Source organism: Echinops telfairi, unplaced genomic scaffold, assembly GCF_000313985.2.
Source record: "Echinops telfairi isolate 266 unplaced genomic scaffold, ASM31398v2 ScPeMD7_3;HRSCAF=10, whole genome shotgun sequence".
In the NCBI taxonomy this organism is placed as follows: Eukaryota; Metazoa; Chordata; class Mammalia; order Afrosoricida; family Tenrecidae; genus Echinops; species Echinops telfairi.
The window spans coordinates 40505364-40516404 of NW_022103899.1; the positions used below are offsets into that span (position 1 = coordinate 40505364).

General features: G+C 41.5%; 1 protein-coding gene across 1 annotated transcript in view; it reads left to right on the top strand.

Annotated features, from left to right (window-relative positions):
- The window catches only part of VWC2L (von Willebrand factor C domain containing 2 like), a 191696-nt gene that overhangs the window by 86827 nt on the left and 93828 nt on the right, over positions 1 to 11041 (top strand). The window lies entirely within an intron of this gene.

Consider the following 11041-nt stretch of genomic DNA (forward strand, 5'->3'; position numbering starts at 1 on the left):
CAATTGATGTATGTATGGATTGTGATAAAAGTTGTATGAGCCCCCAATAAAATTATATATATATATATATATATGTATATATCTCACTCAGTGTCCCTTGGCAATTACAATTTTGTCAACCATACCCCATAATCTAGGACTAAGTACAGGTGTCTGCGTTTTTGGCCCCAGGAACATCCCAGTGACCTTAGGTAGTGGTTTCACCCACTCTGGGAAACAGTGATAATAGGCTCTGGCCTCTAATTCGTGAATTTGTTATTTGATAATTCCATCTCAGAATAAGGCTAAACATAATATTTTTCCTTCCTATGTCATGGAATATATGTGTGTCAACATAGGTTGTGGTGTGCATAAAAATAGTAAATGGCCATCGTTGCACTGAGCTGATTAGAACTGTGGGGTTGGTCAAGAATATAGAATATACTACGGACTGCCTACCAAATAAAAAATGCACTTATTGAAATAAATACAGTTATATTGCGCCTTAGAAGTGAGAATGGAGAGATTCTGTCTCACTTACTTAGGACAGTTAACAGGTGAGATCAATTGCTTCACATGGTGGCTGCAAAATGGGCTCAAGCATAGCAAAGATTCTTAGGGCAGTGTGGCACTGGGCAGTATTTCATTATACTGTACACAAGGTCACTAGGAGTTAGAAAGCTCAGTGGCACCAAGCAGCAGCAACAACAATGTATCAAGTTGCAATTATTTACTCAGAACCCCTTTAGTTGCTTATTTATCACAGCAACCTGATGAAGAATGCCACAGATACTATCGTTTTCTGTAAGAAGACCCTGAGCCACAGAAAGGTTCAGTGGCTTATTGAGGCACACACAGTGAATCAATGGCAAAGCAGGAGAGGGCGCTGGCAGCCCTTGCATCCTCTATTTCTCGTTTAGCGCCGCTGCACATGAGTTATCTCCATTTGTAATAGCATGTGCTCACAAGAAAGCTTAGGAGATTGGATGGGGTCACACTTGATCTGAAACAGGATGCCACGTGCCCTTAAGTCTTCCTATGCCCCAAGCCAACTAGTTTATTAACCTGGTAGCTTTTTTCCCATGGCTGATAAGAGCAGTGCTCTTCCTGTGCTGGTAATAACATGTTTCTGTATCACTGAGTAGAAACTAGGCAATGAGGAGGGAGCATGACTGAGAAACCTACTGCCCCCTCAGGCTGGAGGTCTGCTGTGTCTAAGAATTCTACCTGAGGACACAATTCACTAGGCCTCTAAGATACTCTCTCTCTCTCTCTCTCTCTCTCTCTCTCTCTCTCTCTCTCTCTCTCTCTCTCTCTCTCTCTCTCTCTCTCTCTCTCATTCTTGCTGCCAGCTATAACTTCCTCACACTCTTACTGAGCCTGCTTTAAGTTGTCCTTAGTCTACGTTTAATCTGATTTTCATTTTAATATAAAGCAAAACTCAATCTCCAGTAGAAACCAGTGACCAGAGTTGGCAACATCATAATCCTACTTTTAAGTTCATTACTCTAATCTGGTGATCATTGGCCTGAAGAACTAACGGTTTTCTATCCATCACTCAAAGGGACACAGCTGAGCGCTTCCTGATGAGCGCTTATGGTGTTATTGGGTGCCAGGTTTTGCTCAGTTGTTGGGGATATGGTTGTGAGCAAGATAGTAGAATGCTAGCCAGTCTATGAAGAAAGGTCAAGGAAGAGCTGGGTATTCTGCAACATAAAAACTTAGCAATAAGTCAGAAGCATACCCAACGTGCTTGAGATACACACTCCAAAACACGCAGGAAAGAGTGTGGTGTCAGGGTCATCGGCAAGAAGCATGCACTTGAGCTCAGCCTTGAAAGTCAGTAGAAACTAACCAGTGGTGAGGGAGACAGGGTAATCTAACACCCTCTGTACAGGAAAGAGCTACACTGGAAAAAGAAAGAGGCACAGTGTATTCAGGCACACTCTAGAGTCCCGCATGATGGGGGTAATGACACCAGGAGAAAAAGCCAGCAAAGCAAATGGACAGCAAATCACAATGGCCACGTGGATGACAGCCTCTATTTACAGGGAATCCAGCTGTGACCTTGGTGGAAAAGTAAAGAAACACAGAAATGTCCATAAAACACACTGCCAAGTCTCGTGGAAAAGTGAAATGTTGATCAGTATAAACCAACAATTATAATATGATGCCAATTTCATCAGAACTAAAAATCCCACTGCAATTTCATCGATTCCAACTCATTGTAACCCTATAAGAAAGAGTATCACTGCCTCCTAGAGTTCTCAAGACTGTAAATCCTTGGTAAAGCATTCTACCACATCTTTCTCCTGTGGAACACCTGGAAGGTTTGAAAGATCAACCTTTCAATGATCAATCAAGCACTCTAACCACTACACACCCATGGTTACTTCAGCCAAACTGAGCTCCAACAAATGGATGTGTGACTTCTGCATCGGAGACTTATATTTCACATCTCTTTTCTTAGATTCTAGCCCTTTGCTCCCCACCCCAGGAAGGAGGCCCGGTGGCAGAGAGGCTACAAATTATTCTGCGATCCACACAGTTAGCAATTTGAAACCAGCTGTCCCTCCATGGGCGAAAGGCGAGCTTTCTACTCCAATAAAGCATTAGAGTCTCAAAAACTCATAGGAGCAGTTCTATCTGACCTATAGGGTCGCCATGAGTCTGCTCTGATTGATGGCTGTGTTTTGTTTGTTCTTTACAGGCCCTGGTGGCATAGTAGGTTATGAGTCGGGCTTCTAACTGAAAGGCTAACAGCTGGAAAATACCTTCTGCAGGAGAAAGATGAGGCTTCCTATTCTTGTAAAGAATTACAGTCTGTGAAACTCACAGGGGCAGTTCTACCCTGTTCTATAGTGTCCTATGAATTGGAATCAATTCAATGACAGGGAGTTTGGTGTTTGGGATTCTTAAATTCTACTCTATGTACACCATTGTATTTACTACACATTCTGTCTGCCTCCTTTCCTCTACACCAACACATAGAGTCTGCATATGGTAACTTCTAGTGCCTCATCGTTTTGTTGTGATGTCTTCACACTATGACTCTGTATTCTGTGGTGTTCTTACTATTTATTTATCTCATCTACCTTATGTTAAAATTCTCCAGGATAGAGAAGTTAAACGTCAATAGTCATAAGCAGATACAGAGAAACCCTGATATTCAGACTTGAACTTCTGGGTTACTTCATTAGATGCTACACACCATTGGGAAGACTGCTTCTGACTCACACCCCTATGTTCCTCAGCCAATAAACTCTGGTCATAGTAGCAGACCATTTCCAAAACAATGAGTGCTTGAAAAAAATAATGGTGATTGCGTTTGTCTGGGTAGACTCGAGAAACAAATTCATAGAGACTCATATGTCTATAAGAAAGAGGCTTATATACAAGAGAAATTGAATATTGAGAAAACATCCCAGTCCAGATCAAGTCCATAAGTCTGATATTAGCCCATATGTCTGATACCAATCTATAAAGTCCTCTTCAGATTGGGAAGACTGCTTCTGACTCACACCCCTATGTTCCTCAGCCAATAAACTCTGGTTGTAGTAGCAGACCATTTCCAAAACAATGAGTGCTTGAAAAAAATAATGGTGATTGCGTTTGTCTGGGTAGACTCGAGAAACAAATTCACAGAGACTCATATGTCTATAAGAAAGAGGCTTATATACAAGAGAAATTGAATATTGAGAAAACATCCCAGCCCAGTCCAGATCAAGTCCATAAGTCTGATATTAGCCCATATGTCTGATACCAATCTATAAAGTCCTCTTCAGATTCATGAAACACATGCAATGACGCCGAATGCAGGAAGATCACAGGCCAGTGGGTGGGAAGTCTTGTGGATCCAGTGGCATTGTAAGCATCTCAGTGCTGGCAGGCGTCTCCACGTGGCTTCTCCAGCTCAGGGCACTAGCATAGTTTCTTGTGCTTGTCAGCTGCAATGTCTCCCAGGGAGTGAACAGAGAGTGTGTCTCCCACCTCCAGGAAGGAATACAGGAGTTCCCAGAATCCTCAGGAGAATGCCATGCCCACACACAGGCCTCATTGGCTATATCCTGACTGACAGGCTAGACTCCACCCCTTCACTCTTAATCCTCAAAGTGACACCACATTATATAACCACCACAGTGATCAATTATTTCAGAATGCGACTACAGTGGTAATAGTCACTAGATTTTCATTGGGCTTGTGAAAATGTTAAAAACTCATTAAATAATTTTAAGAAAAACCACTAAACATACATTTTTATTCTATAAGTTACAGCAGCAGCTATATATTATCATAGAGAGAATAATTTGAAGTGAGTTAACCTAGAAGTAGAGAGATTAGTTATAAAGCTATTTCAGTGATTCAGAGAGGAATCCCAAGGACCAGGATTAGCAGTGATGATAGCAACAAGGCGGTAGAGTTAAGAGATTTAAATATCAAATCAACAGGACTTGATGAGCTAAATGTAGAAATTAAAGAAGATGGAACAGTCAAATATGACCCTGGGATTTCTGGATTGATTATTTGAAACTCTTCCCAAGGATTGGGGGTACTGTAGGAACACGTATTGGGGAAATGGAAGATTAGAAGTGTGATTCTGCATATCTTTATTTCCAGCTGCCTATGAGGCAACACATGAGTCAGGCTAAGCAATGATAGTACTTCTATAACCCTTGAATATTCCTCATTTTGGACATTTAGCATCCGCTGAATTTGTTTCTTGCTCAGTTGGTGTTAGGATGAAAGCATGCCCTGATCCATGCAGGCATATAGGGCCTTCTATCTTCAACATACGGCTTCAAGTTCATCTTGGCAGCATTCATTGTGAGACTACAGGAGGAGAGAGAATAAAGCACATATAATCTTAAGTACCTAAAGCCAGAAGTGACACATCACTTTCAGTCTATGGATACAAAGGTGCTGGGCTGTAAGGAGTCTAGGAAGGGGTTAGCTATATGCCTGGGGAAAAGAAGAACTATGATCATCTAATCAGTCTCTGCCACAAATAGCTGAGAGGAGTGTTCAGAGGCAATTGGATGTACTGAGCAAACTCTGATGATATATTGGGATCTGTTGTAACCAAAGGGCAAAGAGACAGCCTGTTTCTAGGAGCACACTGAGACTCAAAATGTAAGGGTGCACTCTTGTTATACCACCTCTGCTCTTGCTTTCCCAGACCACAGTATAAAATCATAACCACTGGTAGATGCCAGACTTAGGTACATTGGAAATATGAGAAATTAGAAATTAGAATATGAGAGAATTCCAAATTAAATCTCTTTTTCCCCCTTCCAATTAAAAATGTCTAGGAAGTGTTCTAATTGAGCCAGCGTGAGTCATATGCCTAGTGCTGGGCCATATATATAATGGGCTAAATCTTGGCATAGAACTTCTCTGCTAGACGTCACATTGAACTATGTGGATTGAGGAAGAACAAAGTAAGAGTGATGTGGGGAAAGAGAAAAGTGAAGAAAAACAACTTCCCAGAGGCAACCAATTAAGTAATCACTGGTCCTCCTGTTAAATGCAATAAGGTTGGTTTTTAACTTGCAGAAGTCACATGGGGGGGAAGTCACATAGTGACATAGTGCCATAGGAGGACTGTCCAATTGGTTTATCTAGGTGGAATTCTTCACCAGAGCACATGGTCAAGTCTGTCTCATGTGGAGACACTGTGTGGGGTTGAAAGGCCAACTTTCTAGTTTGTAGCACCAGCAAGGATTCTTGAGTAACCAACACTAGTACTAATACTAAGCCTCATTAGAGTAACTGACACAACTATCACCTTGGAAGAATGTAAAAGGCAAAAATATAAAGATTAATAGGCTCCACTTGGAACCTGGAAAATATGCATGCCAGGTGGAGTAGGAAGAGCCTACTCCAAAGAAATTGATGAAAGAAGGATTTCACATGCAAGTAAGGCACTCCGGAAGAAAGGGAGCCAGCACTTGCTACAGGGAGGCCAGACAGGGACTGGGAGATGAGGGAAAGAACATGAAGGCGATGCCAACAAGCCAGCCACGAGCTTTAAAGAGCCAGTCTACGGCAACAGTATGGAGCGACTTGGAAAACATTCGGTTCAGTAAGAAAGTCAGACATGAAAGGCTACATATTGTATAATTTCAAGACTAGGCAAAAGCAATGAGACAGGTTAAAAAAAACCAAAAAAACAAAACCATGGTTGCTAAGGATTATTCAATCTGCATGCTGAGCAAACAATCTCAGATGCTGGACTATCTGGAGAAGAGCAGCATCAGAATTGGAAGAAGATTCACAAACAACTTGTAATATGCTGCTGATGACCTAGCCTTGCTTGTTAAAAGCACAGAGGATTTGAAGTATTTACTGATGAATATCAAAGGCTACATACAGATTTCACCATGGATTACAGCTAAACATAGAGAAGACAGAAATTCTCACATCACTCGTGAACAATATGACAACAAATAGAAAATATTGAGATATTGAATTGAAAAGGACTTTATTTTACTTAGTTTCACAGTCAATGCCCATGGAAGCAGGAGTCAAGAAATCGAATGACATAGAACACCAGGCAAAGGGGATGCAAAGGGCATCTTTGAACTATTAAAAGCAAAGATATCCCTTTGAGGACTAAGGTGTGCTAACCCAAACAAGTCATGGTATGTTTTATGGCCTAATCTGCATGTAAAAACTGGACAACGAATAAAGAGGACCACAGAAGAAGTGATGTCCTGAATTATGATGTTGGGGAAGCATGTTGAATGCATCATGGAAGGTCAGAAGAACAAGTAAATCTATGCTGGAGGAAGAGCAGCCAGAATTCTCCTTAGAATTGAAGATGGTAAGGCTTCCTCTGAGATATTTGGACATGCTATCAGGAAGGCCCGGTCCCTGGAGAAGGGCATTCTGGACAACGTTTCATGAGATTGACTGACGTCATGGCTCCAACAATGGGCGCAAATATAGCAACAATTGAGGAAGATGGTGCAGATGGCATTTCAATCTGTTGTACAAAGGGGTTCTGAGAGTGCAAACTGACTCAACAGCACTTCACAATGACAACAAAGCCTGAGTAGGGATATATGGACAGTGACTGTTAAAGGGGTACAGGATGTTTTTCCATCATAACATTGTTGATGAAAATGTGAAGGCATTAGACATTACAGAGGAGTGATGACTGCCCTTTATTATGATTTTCCTGGAAGCTGCTGAATTGTATACTCTGGAGGCTCGGTGCTAACTGAAAGGTCAGCTATTCTGACCCCTCACCTGCTGCAAGGGAGAGAGTGGATGCTGCCTACTCTTGTAAAGATATAAAGGCTTGGAAGCCCAAAGGGGTCAGATCTACTTTGCTTCATAGTGTCACTATGAGTCAGAATTTAAGTAGATGGTGGTGAGCTTTTTAATTTATATTAGGTAGATTTTGCAGCCAAAAAGAGACAGAAGAAAAACGTTGGTCTTATAAAATCATGGCAAATGATCGAGAATTTTCTTATCTTATGCAGAAAGATGGAATGTGTTATGTATACGGAGAAACAGGCAACATGAAGTCCACTCTATTTTACCTCACTGGATGAAGATATTCAGGATGCAAATCACACTAATACCTTAAATTTGCCCTAGAGAAGAGATACTCTTTCCACAAGAAAACCAAAAAAAAATGTCTTGCCATTAAACCAAATTCCAACTCAGAGTGACTCTATAGAACAGATTAGAACTGTCTTATAGAGTTTCTGAGGCTTTAAATCCTTGTAAGGTATCATACTGTTGTTTTTCTGTGGATTCTCTGGTCGGTTTGAACCACTAACCTTTCGGTTAGTACACAGGCACCTAATCACTGCACCATACATGGTTCTTTCCCTCTGGGATAAATCTAGGAGCTAAAGGAAAAGTGAATTGAAGAACTACAGGGTTTCTGCTACTCTCCAACAGAATAAAATTTATGAGCTATTGGCCAACAATTTTAGATTCATAAAACATTTCAATGCCTTAGATTAACTTTTGCTCAATTCTTTCCTTTAACGGGAGAAAATTAGGAAGTTTAAACAGCTTGGCCTCATATTATGGATTTTCCTTTGTGGTGTAAGTTCTGTTTCATTTACTTCTCGGAAGAATTCTTAAGATCACATAGAAGAAGCAAAACTGTGGATGCAGATGGAAACCTGTTTGAATCTCAATTTCATCGCTTTGGTCACGTTGATTAGCTTCCTGAGCTATATTTTCCCATGTGTAAAATAGGGGAAATGATCACCTCCGTTGTAGCTTCCAAAGTTTCTGCCAAAGAGTAAAGCACAAACTAAGCTTTCTTCCTCTTGACTCCCAGCCATTCTGTGATGAGAGAGCTGAAATGTGTAGAAATCTGGCAACATGCAAGGAAGACATTATTGTATTTGTATTTGACATATACATTTTTTTCCAAAATGAAGGAAGGAACATAACACAAGTCAAAATACTGTAGAGCTTTAGGAACATAATATCATAGGGATAAAAGGAAACATGATGACAGATGATCGGAGAAAAGTGGGCATGGCAGATGAATCAAAGAAGAGAGAAGTCAAAGAGCAATTTCTGTGCGCTGCTCTCAGGTGCACAGTGTGACACGGGCTGATCCGCGAGGTGGCAGACAGCCTCCCAGAAGTGTGGGACGTGCAATGTCTCTCACTAGAGGTAGGGGGTGGTGGAGGCGATCCGCAGCCCTCCAGATGTGATGGGTGACAGTCAGGAATGGCTGTTCAAAGAACCTCCGAGCCCATCAGCCATGACCACAGAAGGCTCTTACAAAGGAGGGGCTGCTGTGACCAGTGCCTTCTCTGGCTACGTCTGTTGGCAGTGTGTCTTAGGAGCTGTCCGTTTCAAACAACCATACGTCAAAGTCTAATGTACCAAATCATCTGTCCAGGCCGTGTGGAGTCCGGTATCAGTGTAACAACAGAACAGCCAGAGTCCAGAAGAGACAAGTGAGGAAGAAAATGGCATAACAATCAATTTAGGATTGGAGAAGATGCTGCATTGAATGTGTTCATATATCTTTTTAAAATTAAGTCTTAAAAATTATCAGAAAAAAAATTTAATGTACATTATATATATGTTTATATGTGTGTACATTATAAATATATTTATATATGTGTACATTATATATATATATATATCGGGAAACTACGTCCAATGTTGTGAGGTAGAGTCAAGTTGTGCCAGACTCATTGCAATCCCCCAAAACAGAAGAGAATGGCTTCATGGGGTTTATTAGGCTATAATCTTTATGGATCACCAGGTCTTTCTTCCATGGAGATCCTGGGTGGGTTTTAACTGCTGGATTAGAGCTAAAACTTTAAGCGCGAGGTTTACATTCAGTTTTCAGTCTCCATGTGAACTAAGCCTCCATTGAATTCTTTCTGAGCTGCAGAGTGAATAGTCCTGCCCGCGGGTAAAGTACATCACTCCACTAATTGGATCTTAGGAACTTGCCTCGTATGAGTCTTTGATGGGCTTTATGGAACTAGGGTCACGTAGTCATGAAGCATATCCTGGCTTCCCTGGTCTGAGGGTCCTGAACCACTCTTGTAAACTCTTCTGTCTAGCATAATACACATCCCATCCCAATCATGGCCCTATTCTCACTTCTGCAGTCCCACACGCAACTGTGCTGTATTGATCTGCTACCAATCATGCCTTTTTAGCAGTATACTTTTCTCTCTTCCATCCTGCTTGTTGTTATTCTTGTTAGGTGTGGTTGAGTTGGTTCCAACCCATAGTGATTTCATGTACAACAAAGAAAACGTTGCCCAGTCCTGGCCCATCCTCACCATTAGTGTTATGTTTGAACCCATTATTGCAGCCACTGTGCCAAACCATCTCCTTCTGTTTAAGAGACTGGTTTTCTGTAAATCCTTCTGTAAACACTCACCTAGATGCGTCTTTTAAACTGTTTAAATTACACTCGAGGGACTTCTGGCTCACATTAACTGTTTAACTAGGCTATCACCCTTTTGTGCAAATGAGGAAAACTACTGCCCCACAAGATCAAAAGAAATCCATTGATTCCTGTAACTGAACGACCGGAGGGTAGGTATAATTTTAGGCATGGTTATACCCAGAGACCCAAACATATCTTAAGGAGACTGTCTTTTGCTCTTTTCCCCACTAGTGTATTGATCTTTAGACATGCTTCCCACCACCAATCACTTCAATGCAAAGGCAGGCACTGTCCGTTCAAGTCTTAAAACGACTCCATCGGGAAGATGAATAGCATTTTCATAAAGAGAATTTGCGCGAGTCCAGCATGAAACGTGGACTTATCTCTAAACCAAGGACAGAGTTCTCTGAGGACAGGTCTTGATCCGAGGTACTGTGGATTCAGAAGAGGGGTCAGGGATGCGAGATGTCACCTGGATGTAATGGGCTCGATAAGATTGTCATGGAGGTGAGAAGAGGTTGTTAAACAAGCAGATATCAGGCAGAAAACAAACAAAGGACACATAATACCTGAAAATGTTTCTCTGCTGAGGGTCATTCCCCTCATCACTACACGTGACTGTTTCTTTCACGTTCTTCACCATAAATCAGTCTCGAACCACCAGCCCCTAACAAGCTAAAGATCGAATCTACAGCCCAATTCTTCATTTCCTAAGGTTCAAAAGAAATCAGTGGCGAGTCCTATCCACCCAGCTGCAGTTATATTTTATGCTAACTGCCTCCAGCACCTCCTCACCAGTACATGATGAGACTGTGTAGTCTTGGTGAGGATAGCCCCATTCCCACCTGAACAGAGAATAGCGTAAATGGCTGATCTCAGATTTTGTCTCTTGCTCCGGTACTTTCAATTATTAATCCAGTCCTAGGTGGAATCAAATATGGTCATTTCTCCCAGTCATGAAGAAATTAGAAACACATTTTATATATACAAGGGAGCTTCAAAAAGTTCGTGGAAAAATCCATTACCTTTCAATTCAATGTTACCACAAACTTTTTGAAGCTTCCTCATATTCATCCACTGCCTTCAAGGCAATTCCAACTTATAGTGACCTTTGGGACAGAAAAGAACTGCCCCTCGGGGTTTCTAAGACTTTGGACAGCAGACAGC